Raw genomic sequence first — 20,439 nt, forward strand, 5'->3', positions numbered from 1 at the left:
GAACCTGTAAGAAGTTCGATTGTTGTGGGGGAATTAGGCAGCAAGTGTCTGCAGATTCTGCGTAGCTAACGGTGTTGAGGCCTAATAGCCATATATTTTGAAAATTAAATAAAGTGTCGATGTAGCCCGCCTCTGTGGCAATGCACTATATCCCAGCAGCTAGGTATCAGGTTATAAAAGGCAGGCGCTTCTAATCATGCATCTCAAGTCCCTTTTTATGTATTATATAGCCATACCTCTCGATTCTGCTGCTTATCCAGTTGCGCGTCTTATCTTAGGCCATGTGAGATGTGATGGCGTCCGGAGCGGCCGGGAGTGAGGGTTTTTATTGCTGCCGCTGTTTGCTTGCACTATCTCCTCTGAGGATCCGAATCGGTGTCACCCCCGATTGCCCCGTAGCTCTATAGGAGATCCGGCAGTCAGAATAGGCTGCGTGTGTGTCGGCGTAGTGTTTTCACTGACGGGTGGGCCTCCACCTCTGTATAGGAGCCTTCTGAATCCTTTAACATGTGCCCGCGTCAGGAAACTCACCCCATTAAAAACCGGGTGTCAGTGAAGACTAGCTAGCCTGTTGATGGGTTGTTGGGCTCAGTTTTGCCCTAGTATCAGGCCAAGGAAAGGTAACTAAGCTCAGAGCTTCAGTGACCAGCAGTCATTTCCTTGCCTGGTCAGGCTCCGCCCCCGCAATAATCTATTTTACTTATTTGTTAGCAATGTTTGGATTTGTTCTTTGAAGTGTCTTAGGCAAGTATAGCTTCTAGTTGAATCTTCTCTCTCCATGTAACTCTCATTAAACATTCAATAAAGCTTTTGAAATAAAAAAATAAATAAAAAAATCATTCATACAATCAAAGTAACCGTGACATGCAATATATCTGCATGCCAAAGATTTTAAGGAGGCTACAAATAGCTGCCAACAGTGTCTAGAATTCATTAATATGGGGAGAAACATTTCTAATGTAATAGTTATCTGAAGTACTGCTATGGCATGATACACTATTGCAAGAACCATAGCAGCCCCCCAATAATAAACAGCTGTCTAACATGACAATATTCAATCAACCATTCTTCAGAGGAAGAAAAATAAACTGTGGTTGCTATATAAAAACTTAAAAACACATAAGTATTTCTGTTCTAATCTTAATGAATCATACATATTACCAACAGATAACATATGAAGGCATGGAGTAAGTTGAGATTGCAATATAGGCAGCACAACCAGGGAAAAGTGCAAAGTTAAATTTAGTAACTGTCACGAACGCCGTACCGCTACAGGCCCTTGACCGGCTTCTAACTCAACCGGAAGTGTGTGGGAAAAATAGTAGTGGAGCACTGGGGGTGCACGCCGCTATTTGCAGCCGGTTCCGCTGCTTGTAATGCAAAGAACGAAATAAAATACTTTATTTGAACATATTTCTAAAAAGCCAATTTGGCAAAAAGTACAAAGGGTAGCAGGTGAAAAACCCTCCTTACATGTTTCGTGCCTGTGCTCGGCACTTAATCATAGGAGTGAGATGTGATAGTACAACCCCGGCTATTTAAAGGGGAAGTACCCAATGATGGTAAAGCTATAGAAACACCTGTGGAAAATAGTGTTAAAACTGCTTGCCCTCACCTTGCACTATCTATGGACACAGAGAAGTATATTACATTAGAGAAGACATATATATATATATATATATGTATGTATACTAAATTACTTTTTGAAATGTACAATTATAAATAATATATGTGCACATATTTAACCAACGATTTCAACACAATACTATGTCTTTATAAATACAGATTCAAAGTCAACTCCTGCGGCAGAACTATGCTTATTATCTTGTGTTAAATACATCCAATAAATATGGAGAGTCTTAAATCAAAGGATGGGAAAATGTACTCATACATTCTTATTAATGTTCTTTGATATATTCCATTGTTTGTGCATTCCTAGTTAAACTAGGTATATAATATTTGATAATTAATATAAATGGAATATCTATCCCAAATTCAATATCCAGAAAAACTAACGGCTAGATTTAGAGTTCGGCGGTAAAAGGGCTGTTAACGCTCCGCGGGTTTTTTTCTGGCCGCACCATAAATTTAACTCTGGTATCGAGAGTTAAAACAAATGCTGCGTTAGGCTCCAAAAAAGGAGCGTAGAGCATTTTTACCGCAAATGCAACTCTCGATACCAGAGTTGCTTACGGACGCGGCCGGCATCAAAAACGTGCTCGTGCACGATTCTCCCATAGGAAACAATGGGGCTGTTTGAGCTGAAAAAAAACCTAACACCTGCAAAAAAGCAGCGTTCAGCTCCTAACGCAGCCCCATTGTTTCCTATGGGGAAACACCTCCTAAGTCTGCACCTAACACCCTAACATGTACCCCGAGTCTAAACACCCCTAACCTTACACTTATTAACCCCTAATCTGCCGCCCCCGCTATCGCTGACCCCTGCATTACACTTTTAACCCCTAATCTGCCGCTCCGTAAACCGCCGCCACCTACGTTATCCCTATGTACCCCTAATCTGCTGCCCTAACATCGCCGACCCCTATGTTATATTTATTAACCCCTAATCTGCCCCCCACAACGTCGCCGACACCTACCTACACTTATTAACCCCTAATCTGCCGAGCGGACCTGAGCGCTACTATAATAAAGTTATTAACCCCTAATCCGCCTCACTAACCCTATCATAAATAGTATTAACCCCTAATCTGCCCTCCCTAACATCGCCGACACCTACCTTCAATTATTAACCCCTAATCTTCCGACCGGAGCTCACCGCTATTCTAATAAATGTATTAACCCCTAAAGCTAAGTCTAACCCTAACACTAACACCCCCCTAAGTTAAATATAATTTTTATCTAACGAAATAAATTAACTCTTATTAAATAAATAATTCCTATTTAAAGCTAAATACTTACCTGTAAAATAAATCCTAATATAGCTACAATATAAATTATAATTATATTATACCTATTTTAGGATTAATATTTATTTTACAGGCAACTTTGTAATTATTTTAACCAGGTACAATAGCTATTAAATAGTTAAGAACTATTTAATAGTTACCTAGTTAAAATAATTACAAATTTACCTGTAAAATAAATCCTAACCTAAGATATAATTAAACCTAACACTACCCTATCAATAAAATAATTAAATAAACTACCTACAATTACCTACAATTAACCTAACAATACACTATCAATAAATTAATTAAACACAATTGCTACAAATAAATAAAATTAAATAAACTATCTAAAGTACAAAAAATAAAAAAGAACTAAGTTACAGAAAATAATAAAATATTTACAAACATAAGAAAAATATTACAACAATTTTAAACTAATTACACCTACTCTAAGCCCCCTAATAAAATAACAAAGCCCCCCAAAATAAAAAATTCCCTACCCTATTCTAAAATACAAATATTACAAGCTCTTTTACCTTACCAGCCCTGAACAGGGCCCTTTGCGGGGCATGCCCCAAGAATTTCAGCTCTTTTGCCTGTAAAAAAAAACATACTATACCCCCCCCCCAACATTACAACCCACCACCCACATACCCCTAATCTAACCCAAACCCCCCTTAAATAAACCTAACACTACCCCCCTGATGATCTTCCTACCTTGTCTTCACCATGCCAGGTTCACCGATCCGTCCTGGCTCCAAGATCTTCATCCAAGCCAAGCGGGGGCTAGACATCCACTGAAGAAGTCCAGAAGAGGGTCCAAAGTCTTCCTCCTATCCGGCAAGAAGAGGACATCCGGACCGGCAAACATCTTCTCCAAGCGGCATCTTCTATCTTCTTCCATCCGATGACGACCGGCTCCATCTTGAAGACCTCCAGCGCGGATCCATCCTCTTCTTCCGACGACTAGACGACGAATGACGGTTCCTTTAAGGGACGTCATCCAAGATGGCGTCCCTCGAATTCCGATTGGCTGATAGGATTCTATCAGCCAATCGGAATTAAGGTAGGAATTTTCTGATTGGCTGATGGAATCAGCCAATCAGAATATAGTTCAATCCGATTGGCTGATCCAATCAGCCAATCAGATTGAGCTCGCATTCTATTGGCTGTTCCGATCAGCCAATAGAATGCGAGCTCAATCTGATTGGCTGATTGGATCAGCCAATCGGATTGAACTATATTCTGATTGGCTGATTCCATCAGCCAATCAGAAAATTCCTACCTTAATTCCGATTGGCTGATAGAATCCTATCAGCCAATCGGAATTCGAGGGACGCCATCTTGGATGACGTCCCTTAAAGGAACCGTCATTCGTCGTCTAGTCGTCGGAAGAAGAGGATGGATCCGCGCTGGAGGTCTTCAAGATGGAGCCGGTCGTCATCGGATGGAAGAAGATAGAAGATGCCGCTTGGAGAAGATGTTTGCCGGTCCGGATGTCCTCTTCTTGCCGGATAGGAGGAAGACTTTGGACCCTCTTCTGGACTTCTTCAGTGGATGTCTAGCCCCCGCTTGGCTTGGATGAAGATCTTGGAGCCAGGACGGATCGGTGAACCTGGCATGGTGAAGACAAGGTAGGAAGATCATCAGGGGGGTAGTGTTAGGTTTATTTAAGGGGGGTTTGGGTTAGATTAGGGGTATGTGGGTGGTGGGTTGTAATGTTGGGGGGGGGGTATAGTATGTTTTTTTTTACAGGCAAAAGAGCTGAAATTCTTGGGGCATGCCCCGCAAAGGGCCCTGTTCAGGGCTGGTAAGGTAAAAGAGCTTGTAATATTTGTATTTTAGAATAGGGTAGGGAATTTTTTATTTTGGGGGGCTTTGTTATTTTATTAGGGGGCTTAGAGTAGGTGTAATTAGTTTAAAATTGTTGTAATATTTTTCTTATGTTTGTAAATATTTTATTATTTTCTGTAACTTAGTTCTTTTTTATTTTTTGTACTTTAGATAGTTTATTTAATTTTATTTATTTGTAGCAATTGTGTTTAATTAATGTATTGATAGTGTAGTGTTAGGTTAATTGTAGGTAATTGTAGGTAGTTTATTTAATTATTTTATTGATAGGGTAGTGTTAGGTTTAATTATATCTTAGGTTAGGATTTATTTTACAGGTAAATTTGTAATTATTTTAACTAGGTAACTATTAAATAGTTCTTAACTATTTAATAGCTATTGTACCTGGTTAAAATAATTACAAAGTTGCCTGTAAAATAAATATTAATCCTAAAATAGCTATAATATAATTATAATTTATATTGTAGCTATATTAGGATGTATTTTACAGGTAAGTATTTAGCTTTAAATAGGAATTATTTATTTAATAAGAGTTAATTTATTTCGTTAGATAAAAATTATATTTAACTTAGGGGGGTGTTAGTGTTAGGGTTAGACTTAGCTTTAGGGGTTAATACATTTATTAGAATAGCGGTGAGCTCCGGTCGGCAGATTAGGGGTTAATAATTGAAGGTAGGTGTCGGCGATGTTAGGGAGGGCAGATTAGGGGTTAATACTATTTATGATAGGGTTAGTGAGGCGGATTAGGGGTTAATAACTTTATTATAGTAGCGCTCAGGTCCGCTCGGCAGATTAGGGGTTAATAAGTGTAGGTAGGTGTCGGCGACGTTGTGGGGGGCAGATTAGGGGTTAATAAATATAACATAGGGGTCGGCGGTGTTAGGGGTAGCAGATTAGGGGTACATAGGGATAACGTAGGTGGCGGCGATTTGCGGTCGGAAGATTAGGGGTTAATTATTTTAAGTAGCTTGCGGCGACGTTGTGGGGGGCAAGTTAGGGGTTAATAGATATAATACAGGGGTCGGCGGTGTTAGGGGCAGCAGATTAGGGGTACATAAGTATAACGTAGGTGGCGGTCGGCAGATTAGGGGTTAAAAATTTTAATCGAGTGGCGGCGATGTGGGGGGACCTCGGTTTAGGGGTACATAGGTAGTTTATGGGTGTTAGTGTACTTTAGGGTACAGTAGTTAAGAGCTTTATAAACCGGCGTTAGCCAGAAAGCTCTTAACTCCTGCTATTTTCAGGCGGCTGGAATCTTGTCGTTAGAGCTCTAACGCTCACTGCAGAAACGACTCTAAATACCAGCGTTAGAAAGATCCCATTGAAAAGATAGGCTACGCAAATGGCGTAGGGGGATCTGCGGTATGGAAAAGTCGCGGCTGAAAAGTGAGCGTTAGACCCTTTAATCACTGACTCCAAATACCAGCGGGCGCCCAAAACCAGCGTTAGGAGCCTCTAACGCTGGTTTTGACGGCTACCGCCGAACTCTAAATCTAGCCGTAAATTTCTATATACACTATTAAACAATAGAACTTATCAAAATTCTTGTATAGTGGATGAGCCTTAAATAGAAAGGCCAAAAGATTTTTTATATGTAAATAATTAATTATTCCACATAATAAGACATATCCCATTCCCTATTCAAACCCTGTGGTGCTATCGTTTTAAGTTTATATATCCAAAATAATTCACGTTTAAGCAACAATTTTTGTTTGTTGCCCCCTCTGATGGGTGACTGAATTTTGTCAATGACTTTAACAGTGATATGTGCTATGTGGGTCATATGTATTTGGTTAAAGTGAACTGCTACCGCCGAATCTTTGTTATAATTTTTAGTGTCCCTAATGTGTTCCCTAATTCGCGATCGGAGCTCCCTGGTCGTCTGACCAATGTATTGTAGGGAGCAAAGAGAACATTCTATTAGATAGACCACGAATTCTGTCTTACAGTTTGCATAGAACTACATATTATACCTTTCATGTGTTGCTGAACTAGTAAAGGTATCACTTTTTTCTATAACTTCACATGTAATGCACGGTCTAGTGCCACATTTATATGTCCCCTTTGTCCTTATCCAATTACTCCCCTGTTTTTTTCTTGTTGTTGTATTTACCATACTGGGGACCAACCTGGTTCCCAGTGTCGGGGGCTTTTTGGACACAAATTTACATGTTTGAAAAATATTGCCCAAAGATTCATCTTCCTTTAATATATGCAGATGTTTCCTAAGAATAGCTGTGATTTCATTAAATTGTTTGGAATATTCGGTAGTAAAGACAATTTTATCCTTACTAAAATCCTGATCTGCTCTTTTCTTAGATGTTATTACTTCACTTTGGGTCTTATACTTAATCTTCTCGTGAGATTCATTAAGAATTTTCATCGAGTATCCTCTCTGCTTTAATCTATTTGTGAGATCAGTACATTGTGTATTAAATTTCTCATTGCAGTTAGTGTTTCTTCTCATTCTAATATACTGAGCTTTGGGAATTGATCTAATTAAATGTGGAGGATGACATGATTTAGCATGGAGTATGGTATTTCCAGCTGTTGGTTTGCGATATGTATCAGTCAGTATTGTACCTCTTTCTGGATCACCTGTGAGTTCTAAATCTAAGAAACATATTTTATATTGTTGTAATTCACCTGTGAATCTCAGATTTAAGTCATTAGTATTCACATACTCTAAAAAAGGGCTTAATTCAAGTTTATCCTCCACTATAAATATAAGATCATCTATGAATCGCATGTACTGAATAATGTGCTTTGCAAATGGATTAGACAAAGTGTAAAGGTATAGATCTTCCCACCACGCTACATACAGGTTGGCAAACGAGGGGGCAAATTTTGCCCCCATCGCTGTGCCACAAACCTGCACGTAATATTCATTATTAAACATAAAGAAATTATGTTTTAATAAGAATTCTATAATTTCACAAAAGAATAATTTGAATTCTAAAGAGTAGCGTGTGGCTGTATCCAAAAAGTATCTGATAGCTTTTAATCCTAGTGCATGGGGTATACTTGAATAAAGAGAGGTGGCATCAATAGCCACCCATCTGAACTCCTTGTTCCATTCAATATGTTCCAAACAATTCAACAAATGTGTCGAATCACGTAGATAGCTGTTGAGGCTTTTAACCAAGGGCTGGAGTATAGAATCTACCCATTCAGACAATGGCTCAAACATAGAGCCAATGCCTGAAATGATAGGTCTTCCTGGAGGAGAGGTCATGCTTTTATGTGTTTTAGGCACATGATGGAATATAGGCACTAATGGATAATCCGGTATCATATTTTTTACCTGTTCCTCAGTGAAGACTTTGATAGCTATGCCCTGTTCGACTATTGAATACAATTTAGCCTTAAATATCTGTGATGGATTTCTATCCAGCTTTCTGTATGTTTTAGTGTCTGACAGTTGTCTGTAAGCCTCATTACAGTAGTAGTCCTTATCTAGGACTACTACATTACCACCCTTGTCAGATGTTCTTATCACAATACTATCATTTTGTTGTAATTTGTGTAATGCTTTAAATTCTGCTTTTGTAAGGTTTGGTTTCCCAAAAGTGCCCTTTGTTTTTATCTGCATCTCTAAATCTAACAAATCCTTCTGGACTCTCCTCTGGTACAGATTTATATATGGGCCCCTAAAGTTAGTGGGATAGAACTCAGACTTCCCCCTCTTAGGTGACTGTACATTACACAAATTACAACAAAATGATAGTATTGTGATAAGAACATCTGACAAGGGTGGTAATGTAGTAGTCCTAGATAAGGACTACTACTGTAATGAGGCTTACAGACAACTGTCAGACACTAAAACATACAGAAAGCTGGATAGAAATCCATCACAGATATTTAAGGCTAAATTGTATTCAATAGTCGAACAGGGCATAGCTATCAAAGTCTTCACTGAGGAACAGGTAAAAAATATGATACCGGATTATCCATTAGTGCCTATATTCCATCATGTGCCTAAAACACATAAAAGCATGACCTCTCCTCCAGGAAGACCTATCATTTCAGGCATTGGCTCTATGTTTGAGCCATTGTCTGAATGGGTAGATTCTATACTCCAGCCCTTGGTTAAAAGCCTCAACAGCTATCTACGTGATTCGACACATTTGTTGAATTGTTTGGAACATATTGAATGGAACAAGGAGTTCAGATGGGTGGCTATTGATGCCACCTCTCTTTATTCAAGTATACCCCATGCACTAGGATTAAAAGCTATCAGATACTTTTTGGATACAGCCACACGCTACTCTTTAGAATTCAAATTATTCTTTTGTGAAATTATAGAATTCTTATTAAAACATAATTTCTTTATGTTTAATAATGAATATTACGTGCAGGTTTGTGGCACAGCGATGGGGGCAAAATTTGCCCCCTCGTTTGCCAACCTGTATGTAGCGTGGTGGGAAGATCTATACCTTTACACTTTGTCTAATCCATTTGCAAAGCACATTATTCAGTACATGCGATTCATAGATGATCTTATATTTATAGTGGAGGATAAACTTGAATTAAGCCCTTTTTTAGAGTATGTGAATACTAATGACTTAAATCTGAGATTCACAGGTGAATTACAACAATATAAAATATGTTTCTTAGATTTAGAACTCACAGGTGATCCAGAAAGAGGTACAATACTGACTGATACATATCGCAAACCAACAGCTGGAAATACCATACTCCATGCTAAATCATGTCATCCTCCACATTTAATTAGATCAATTCCCAAAGCTCAGTATATTAGAATGAGAAGAAACACTAACTGCAATGAGAAATTTAATACACAATGTACTGATCTCACAAATAGATTAAAGCAGAGAGGATACTCGATGAAAATTCTTAATGAATCTCACGAGAAGATTAAGTATAAGACCCAAAGTGAAGTAATAACATCTAAGAAAAGAGCAGATCAGGATTTTAGTAAGGATAAAATTGTCTTTACTACCGAATATTCCAAACAATTTAATGAAATCACAGCTATTCTTAGGAAACATCTGCATATATTAAAGGAAGATGAATCTTTGGGCAATATTTTTCAAACATGTAAATTTGTGTCCAAAAAGCCCCCGACACTGGGAACCAGGTTGGTCCCCAGTATGGTAAATACAACAACAAGAAAAAAACAGGGGAGTAATTGGATAAGGACAAAGGGGACATATAAATGTGGCACTAGACCGTGCATTACATGTGAAGTTATAGAAAAAAGTGATACCTTTACTAGTTCAGCAACACATGAAAGGTATAATATGTAGTTCTATGCAAACTGTAAGACAGAATTCGTGGTCTATCTAATAGAATGTTCTCTTTGCTCCCTACAATACATTGGTCAGACGACCAGGGAGCTCCGATCGCGAATTAGGGAACACATTAGGGACACTAAAAATTATAACAAAGATTCGGCGGTAGCAGTTCACTTTAACCAAATACATATGACCCACATAGCACATATCACTGTTAAAGTCATTGACAAAATTCAGTCACCCATCAGAGGGGGCAACAAACAAAAATTGTTGCTTAAACGTGAATTATTTTGGATATATAAACTTAAAACGATAGCACCACAGGGTTTGAATAGGGAATGGGATATGTCTTATTATGTGGAATAATTAATTATTTACATATAAAAAATCTTTTGGCCTTTCTATTTAAGGCTCATCCACTATACAAGAATTTTGATAAGTTCTATTGTTTAATAGTGTATATAGAAATTTAGTTTTTCTGGATATTGAATTTGGGATAGATATTCCATTTATATTAATTATCAAATATTATATACCTAGTTTAACTAGGAATGCACAAACAATGGAATATATCAAAGAACATTAATAAGAATGTATGAGTACATTTTCCCATCCTTTGATTTAAGACTCTCCATATTTATTGGATGTATTTAACACAAGATAATAAGCATAGTTCTGCCGCAGGAGTTGACTTTGAATCTGTATTTATAAAGACATAGTATTGTGTTGAAATCGTTGGTTAAATATGTGCACATATATTATTTATAATTGTACATTTCAAAAAGTAATTTAGTATACATACATATATATATATATATGTCTTCTCTAATGTAATATACTTCTCTGTGTCCATAGATAGTGCAAGGTGAGGGCAAGCAGTTTTAACACTATTTTCCACAGGTGTTTCTATAGCTTTACCATCATTGGGTACTTCCCCTTTAAATAGCCGGGGTTGTACTATCACATCTCACTCCTATGATTAAGTGCCGAGCACAGGCACGAAACATGTAAGGAGGGTTTTTCACCTGCTACCCTTTGTACTTTTTGCCAAATTGGCTTTTTAGAAATATGTTCAAATAAAGTATTTTATTTTTAAACTTACTTTTTTTTCTCTGCTTGTTGCTGCCATAATTCTTTCGTTCTTTAAGTTAAATTTAGTGTCTCCTATTACTTTGCTCAACTCCTGAGTGGTCATGCTTGCTTTGCACTGCATTCAGCGTAATTGATTTAATGAGGAGACAAGCTGCCCACCAATCTGTTCAATAATGTGGTAATACACCAGAGGCAAACTTACCGTTACCTGCCTCCTTCTCTATCTTCAAATGTGCTGCCTGTTGCACTCTCCTCTCCAGTCATGATCCTTATGTTGTTATAAGCATGATGGTTGTAGCAGCATGGGGCCACAGTGGGAGAGCTGGCACAAGGGGGAGGGGGGTTGCGTGCCGGTCTGCCGCCGTTGGCCCCTGTGTCACAGCAGTTGTCACTCACTCTGACAGTCTCACACACTACACTATCACGTGCAAAGCTGGGAGCCCCATGCATTCTAATTTCTGCCCTCCCCCCAGACCCCTGCCTACAAACCCCCGCCATCCTATCTCACGAGTCTGACTTCAGTACAGTGCCGGTCTAGCCGTATGGGTGGGGCATCACTCACGTGGCTCATTTTCACTAAGAGTGTGTCAGTGAGTCACGCGGCGCCAAGCATCCACCCCACAATTTCCCTCCTAGTTTCAGATAGCAGGCGAGCTCCATGTAGCACACCCATTGTCCACATAGCATTAGCTATGTAGAAGTTGCAGATTAATGCTGAGTTGTGTTCTGACTCCTGTGTGTGCGCACTCTACAGGTAGCTGCGGGCGGTGCATGGCAACATTTTAACTCACGATTTGTTTCAGGCAGATCCACCTCGGCAGTCACCGCTCTCGGCGCCCCCCTATTCTGCCTTACACAAGCGCTGGCCCTGAGTTTAACTGTATTCAATTGTGCTTTAAGAAATGAAAACAACAAGGATAAATTTAAAAGTATATTTAACCAGCAGTAGAAGTGTCCAGTGTTTATTTGCAGTTGTGTTGTGACATCAGTTCTGGTGAATTCTGGTCCACCTTCAGAGGCAATGTTCACTAGAAGAGATATAACGGGCCAACCTAAACATAAAGAATAGACTGCTGAGAGGCTTGAGATGCTAAGAGTCTATTGTCAATAGTGTCTTTTGTAGTGCCCTTTTCTCAATGAAATGCAGAACTCTGGAACTCATACATGCTGTACAATTTTCAGAGCTAAATTACATGAAAAGGGAGAAAATAAATTCTTAAAATATTTTGCATAGTTGTTTTATGCATAGCTAAACATTTTATATAAAACGCTCAAGGTTTTTTACTGTCCCTTTAACTAATAGCAGTGTGTGTTTAATGAGTTCACTTCAATTTAGTCATCATGAGAAATCTGCAGTCTCCATTATGGCAACCTGAGTAGGATCTAGTTCTATTTCATTACTGGAAAATAGCATTAGCTTAATGTTAAATCATCTCTGATTCAGCTAAGACACAGTTGCTAGTATGGAAAAAGAAATATTTTTTGCCGAGAAAACACTTTCACACTCTCTCGAAATCTTGTATGAGCACAGAATAATAAAACAACACAAAATGATATGCTAAAATAAAAACCTGTATTTTTTTTTCTTTCAAGTAAACTATGGGTAAGACGTTAATAGAACGCTTTGCTTTATGATTTATGTATTGACAAAATTCACCTCTTTCTTGCATAAGTGTTCTTTAAACATGCAACACAAGTGATATTCTTGTTGTCACGGAAACATGAAGCACTATTGAAGTCAGTGACACAGGTGATGCGACAGTGTTGCTTGCAACAAATGATTAAAAGCTTTAAAATCATAAAATACATGCACATTGCTCATGTTTATCCAGGTAAGTAATTTTAGTGCAACAAATTACCAAAATGTAAAACATAATAATTATAATTAGCATGGTGTATTATTTCAAACAACAATGACGCTACATAGAAATATACAAAGAGAAAGTCCTTGAATCTGAAGTTATTTAATTTTAGAGAGGTTAAGTTACATATTCAAGGCCACAGGAGCCAATAAATATACATAGTGATCAAATACAAAGAAACAGAAATTCCACAAGGAAAGTACAAAAAAAAAGAAAGAAAAAGGTGAGATGAGAATACTGAAACACTATGGGCTACAAGTGGAGCAGTAAGCTGTGCTCCAGCGTTAATCCCGCTAGACTTCCGCATTAAAGTATTCTCCCAAAGATTTTAATGGAGTGTGAAAAGTGAAAAAATAACACCCTTACTCGAGCGCAATCACGATCACATGTTCTCGTGCGCTAACCCGACATGAAATATTAATATTTCACATTCCAATGTTCCAATTTTTTCATAAATACATATTTATATATATGATGTATTTTGGTAAAAATATATATCTATACCTATATATATATATATATATATATATATATATATATATATATATATACACACACACACAGTATCTCACAAAAGTGAGTACACCCCTCACTTTTTTGTAAATATTGTATTATATGTTTTCATGTGACAACACTGAAGAAATGACACTACAATTTACAGTACATACACAGTTAAACATTTTATAGATTGTTGATGTTTTCATCTACTTAACTGCAAATGGCTCCAATGCACTTCTCTATATGTCTTAATATATATATATGTATCTTTATGATAAAGTCCTTTGCAACACCTGAGACCTCATCTTTTTGATCCCTTATTCTTTTTTATAAAAAATCATTTTTATCAGACAGCGTTATTAAGAGTGTTACAGCACTTTTTAATGTATTTTTGATGTTTTCTGTGCAACTTTTTTTTGTCTTGCATAACAGTTAACCAGAGCTTGTAGGTTGCACTATACTGACGCGCATTAAATGTAATTGCGCTCAGTCAAATGTATTTACTTCAAACTTGTAATACCAAACTATTTCTGAAGCGCGCAGAGAGCTGTGATAAACCCCATTTTGCTTGTTTGCAACAGTTAATGTGCCACTCGTAATGTAGCCCTTTATCAGGGTTTAGCAGACTTGCTTTAAAGGGACAGTCTACACCCGTATTAACCGTCGCTTATACTTTCTATTTAGTGCTGATAGTTGTAACTCACCCGCTCTACCCTTCATATTTTGAATCACACACCGACATCTCCGAAAATCAAAGTTTATTTGCACTCGTTATAAATGGCCACCAAACTCCGCCCATTCACTTCTCCTTCTACCTTTTTCTCCCCTTCTCTATCAAATTCATACTAGTGCACGGTCAGTCACCTACGTCACATGTGTGTAAATACGCATGCTCCAATATACACAAGTGACGTGAATGCAGTCCGTCTATGCTGCTCGTTTCAAATTCCCCACATTGGGCGCGATCCGATATGCAGCGTAGTCTGCGGCGCAAGTGAGGGAACGCCCGCAGTTTCAGATCGCAACTCGAGCTATCCTATATACGGCGCTGTCAGATGCTAAAGTGCCGTAAGTCTGATAAACCAGCGATGTCCAGAAATCTGCGTAAGTACAAATTTCTGGAGTCGCCAGTGACTTACGGCACTTTATAAACTGCCGGCACCTACAAAACCTGACTAAAGTATGCAAGCACCCGTACTGTCTAACACGCCTCCCAAACATAGCCCGACACGTCTAACCCTCTATCCGCTATCCCCCTCACTAACCTAACAATAAAAAAAGTTATTAACCCCTAAACCGCCGCTCCCGGACCCCGCCGCCACCTAATAAAGATATTAACCCCTAAACTGCCGCTCCCGGACCCCGCCGCCAGCTAAATTAAATCTATAACCCCCTAATGTGAGCCCCTACACCACCGCCATCAACCTTACCTACCCCCTAAAGTGAGCCCCTACCCCGCCGCCATCTATTTTAAAATTATTAACCCCTAATTTAATCCCCCTACACCGCCGCCACCTATATTAAATTATTTAACCCCTAATCTAATCCCCTTACCCCGCTGCCACCTATATTAAATTAATTAACCCCTAATCTAATCCCCTACCCCGCCGCCAGCTATATTAAATTATTTAACCCCTAAAATACTAAACTATCCCTACCACTAAACCTAAGTCTAACCCTACAAATAGCCCTGAAAAGGGCTTTTTGCGGGGCATGCCCCAAAGAAAACTGCTCTTTTACCAGCCCTTAAAACAAAATTTATACTTACCTGATAAATTCCTTTCTCCTGTAGTGTGGTCAGTCCACGGGTCATCATTACTTCTGGGATATTAACTCCTCCCCAACAGGAAGTGCAAGAGGATTCACCCAGCAGAGCTGCTATATAGCTCCTCCCCTCTACGTCACACCCAGTCATTCGACCAAGAACCAACGAGAAAGGAGAAGCCAAAGGGTGCAGTGGTGACTGGAGTATAATTTAAAAATTTTTGACCTGCCATAAAAAACAGGGCGGGCCGTGGACTGACCACACTACAGGAGAAAGGAATTTATCAGGTAAGTATAAATTTTGTTTTCTCCTGTTAAGTGTGGTCAGTCCACGGGTCATCATTACTTCTGGGATACCAATACCAAAGCTAAAGTATACGGATGACGGGAGGGACAGGCAGGCTCTTTATACGGAAGGAACCACTGCCTGAAGAACCTTTCTCCCAAAAACAGCCTCCGAAGAAGCAAAAGTGTCAAATTTGTAAAATTTGGAAAAAGTATGAAGAGAAGACCAAGTTGCAGCCTTGCAAATCTGTTCAACAGAAGCCTCATTCTTAAAGGCCCAAGTGGAAGCCACAGCTCTAGTAGAATGAGCTGTAATTCTTTCAGGAGGCTGCTGTCCAGCAGTCTCATAGGCTAACCGTATTATGCTACGAAGCCAAAAAGAGAGAGAGGTAGCCGAAGCTTTTTGACCTCTCCTCTGACCAGAATAAACGACAAACAGGGAAGACGTTTGTCGAAAATCCTTAGTTGCCTGCAGATAAAATTTCAGGGCACGGACTACATCTAGATTGTGTAGAAGACGTTCCTTCTTCGAAGAAGGATTAGGACACAAAGATGGAACAACAATCTCTTGATTGATATTCCTGTTAGTGACCACCTTAGGTAAGAACCCAGGTTTAGTACGCAGAACTACCTTGTCTGAATGAAAAATCAGATAAGGAGAATCACAATGTAGGGCAGATAACTCAGAGACTCTTCGAGCTGAGGAAATAGCCATTAAAAACAGAACTTTCCAAGATAACAGCTTGATATCAATGGAATGAAGGGGTTCAAACGGAACACCCTGTAAAACATTAAGAACTAAGTTCAAACTCCATGGTGGAGCAACAGTTTTAAACACAGGCTTGATCCTAGCTAAAGCCTGACAAAAAGCTTGAACGTCCGGAACTTCTGACAGACGTTTGTGTAAAAGAATGGACAGAGCTGAAATCTGTCCCTTTAAGGAACTAGCGGATAAACCCTTTTCTAAACCTTCTTGTAGAAAAGACAATATCCTAGGAATCCTAACCTTACTCCATGAGTAACTCTTGGATTCGCACCAATATAAATATTTACGCCATATTTTATGGTAAATCTTTCTGGTAACAGGCTTCCTAGCCTGTATAAAGGTATCAATAACTGACTCAGAAAAACCACGTTTTGATAAAATCAAGCGTTCAATTTCCAAGCAGTCAGCTTCAGAGAAATTAGATTTTGATGTTTGAAGGGACCCTGGATCAGAAGGTCCTGTTTCAGAGGTAGAGACCAAGGTGGACAGGATGACATGTCCACTAGATCTGCATACCAAGTCCTGCGTGGCCATGCAGGCGCTATTAGAATCACTGATGCTCTCTCCTGTTTGATTCTGGCAATCAATCGAGGGAGCATCGGGAAGGGTGGAAACACATAAGCCATCCCGAAGGTCCAAGGTGCTGTCAAAGCATCTATCAGAACCGCTCCCGGATCCCTGGATCTGGACCCGTAACGAGGAAGCTTGGCGTTCTGTCGAGACGCCATGAGATCTATCTCTGGTTTGCCCCAACGTCGAAGTATTTGGGCAAAGACCTCCGGATGAAGTTCCCACTCCCCCGGATGAAAAGTCTGACGACTTAGGAAATCCGCCTCCCAGTTCTCCACTCCCGGGATGTGGATTGCTGACAGGTGGCAAGAGTGAGACTCTGCCCAGCGAATTATCTTTGATACTTCCATCATTGCTAGGGAGCTTCTTGTCCCTCCCTGATGGTTGATGTAAGCTACAGTCGTGATGTTGTCCGACTGAAACCTGATGAACCCCCGAGTTGTTAACTGGGGCCAAGCCAGAAGGGCATTGAGAACTGCTCTCAATTCCAGAATGTTTATTGGCAGGAGACTCTCCTCCTGATTCCATTGTCCCTGAGCCTTCAGAGAATTCCAGACAGCGCCCCAACCTAGTAGGCTGGCGTCTGTTGTTACAATTGTCCAGTCTGGCCTGCTGAATGGCATCCCCCTGGACAGATGTGGCCGAGAAAGCCACCATAGAAGAGAATTTCTGGTCTCTTGATCCAGATTCAGAGTAGGGGACAAGTCTGAGTAATCCCCATTCCACTGACTTAGCATGCACAATTGCAGCGGTCTGAGATGTAGGCGTGCAAAGGGTACTATGTCCATTGCCGCAACCATTAAGCCGATCACCTCCATGCATTGAGCTACTGACGGGTGTTGAATGGAATGAAGGACACGGCATGCATCTTGAAGCTTTGTTAACCTGTCTTCTGTCAGGTAAATCTTCATTTCTACAGAATCTATAAGAGTCCCCAAGAAGGGAACTCTTATGAGTGGAAAGAGAGAACTCTTCTTTTCGTTCACCTTCCATCCATGCGACCTTAGAAATGCCAGTACTAACTCTGTATGAGACTTGGCAGTTTGAAAGCTTGAAGCTTGTATCAGAATGTCGTCTAGGTACGGAGCTACCGAAATTCCTCGCGGTCTTAGTACCGCCAGAAGAGCACCCAGAACCTTTGTGAAGATTCTTGGAGCCGTAGCCAATCCGAATGGAAGAGCTACAAACTGGTAATGCCTGTCTAGGAAGGCAAACCTTAGATACCGGTAATGATCTTTGTGAATCGGTATGTGAAGGTAAGCATCCTTTAAATCCACTGTGGTCCTGTACTGACCCTTTTGGATCATGGGTAAGATTGTCCGAATAGTCTCCATTTTGAACGATGGAACTCTTAGGAATTTGTTTAGGATCTTTAAATCCAAGATTGGCCTGAAAGTTCCCTCTTTTTTGGGAACCACAAACAGATTTGAGTAAAACCCTTGTCCTTGTTCCGACCGCGGAACCGGATGGATCACTCCCATTAGTAAAAGATCTTGTACACAGCGTAGAAACGCCTCTTTCTTTATTTGGTTTGTTGACAACCTTGACAGATGAAATCTCCCTTTTGGGGGAGAGGATTTGAAGTCCAGAAGGTATCCCTGAGATATGATCTCTAACGCCCAGGGATCCTGGACATCTCTTGCCCAAGCCTGGGCGAAGAGAGAAAGTCTGCCCCCCACTAGATCCGTTCCCGGATCGGGGGCCCTCAATTCATGCTGTCTTAGGGGCAGCAGCAGGTTTCCTGGCCTGCTTGCCCTTGTTCCAGGACTGGTTAGGTCTCCAGCCTTGTCTGTAGCGAGCAACAGCTCCTTCCTGTTTTGGTGCAGAGGAAGTTGATGCTGCTCCTGTTTTGAAATTACGAAAGGAACGAAAATTAGACTGTCTAGCCTTAGGTTTGGCTCTGTCTTGAGGCAGGGCATGGCCTTTACCTCCTGTAATGTCAGCGATAATTTCTTTCAACCCGGGCCCGAATAAGGTCTGCCCTTTGAAAGGTATGTTAAGTAATTTAGATTTAGAAGTAACGTCAGCTGACCAGGATTTTAGCCACAGTGCTCTGCGTGCCTGAATGGCGAATCCGGAATTCTTAGCCGTAAGTTTAGTTAAATGTACTACGGCATCCGAAATAAATTAATTAGCTAGCTTAAGTGTCTTAAGCTTGTTTGAAATCTCATCTATAGTTATTGAGTCAAGAGTCTCTTCCAGGGACTCGGACCAAAAAGCGGCCGCGGCCGTGACAGACGCAATACATGCAAGGGGTTGCAATATAAAACCTTGTTGAACAAACATTTTCTTAAGGTAACCCTCTAATTTTTTATCCATTGGATCTGAAAAGGCACAGCTATCCTCCACCGGGATAGTGGTACGCTTAGCCAGAGTAGAAACCGCTCCCTCCACCTTAGGGACCGTCTGCCACAAGTCCCGTGTGGTGGCGTCTATTGGAAACATTTTTCTAAACACAGGAGGGGGGGAAAAGGGTACACCGGGCCTATCCCACTCCTTAGTAATTATCTCTGTAAGCCTCTTAGGTATAGGAAATACGTCAGTACTCGCCGGTACCGCATAGTATCTATCCAGCCTACATAATTTCTCTGGGATTGCAACGGTGTTACAATCATTTAGAGCTGCTAATACCTCCCCTAACAGTACACGGAGGTTTTCGAGTTTAAACTTAAAATTAGAAATGTCTGAATCCATTCTATTGGGATCAGAACCGTCACCTGCTGATTGAAGCTCTCCGTCCTCATGTTCAGCATACTGTGACGCAGTATCAGACATGGCCCTATTATCAACAGCGCACTCTGTTCTCACCCCAGAGTGATCACGCTTACCTCTTAGTTCTGGTAATTTAGCTAAAACTTCAGTCATAACATTAGCCATATCCTGTAATGTGATTTGTAATGGCCGCCCTGATGTACTCGGCGCTACAATATCACGCACCTCCCGAGCGGGAGATGCAGGTACTGACACGTGAGGCGAGTTAGTCGGCATAACTCTCCCCTCGTTGTTTGGTGAAATATGTTCAATTTGTACAGATTGACTTTTATTTAAAGTAGCATCAATGCAATTAGTACATAAATTTCTATTGGGCTCCACTTTGGCTTTAGCACATATAGCACAGAGATATTCCTCTGAATCAGACATGTTTAACACACTAGCAAATAAACTAGCAACTTGGAAATACTTTTCAAAGTAATTTACAAATAATATGAAAACGTACTGTGCCTTTAAGAAGCACAGAAAAAAGTTATGACAGTTGAGAAATAATAAACTGAGAAACTATAACATCAAATCTTTTCCGGTAAAAAACACAATTTTAGCAAAGGATTGCCCCCATTAGCAATGGATAACTAACCCTGATAGCAGAAAAAAAAGTACAGAAATAAACGTTTTTTATCACAGTCAGCTACAATCTCACAGCTCTGCTGTGAGTGATTACCTCCCTCAAAATAAGTTTTGAAGACCCCTGAGCTCTGTAGAGACGAACCGGATCATGCAGGGAAGACAAAAGACTTCTGACTGAATTTTTTGATGCGTAGCAAAAGCGCCAAAATAGGCCCCTCCCCCTCACACACAACAGTGAGGGA

The sequence above is a fragment of the Bombina bombina genome, chromosome 1 (genome assembly GCF_027579735.1).
Source record: "Bombina bombina isolate aBomBom1 chromosome 1, aBomBom1.pri, whole genome shotgun sequence".
In the NCBI taxonomy this organism is placed as follows: Eukaryota; Metazoa; Chordata; class Amphibia; order Anura; family Bombinatoridae; genus Bombina; species Bombina bombina.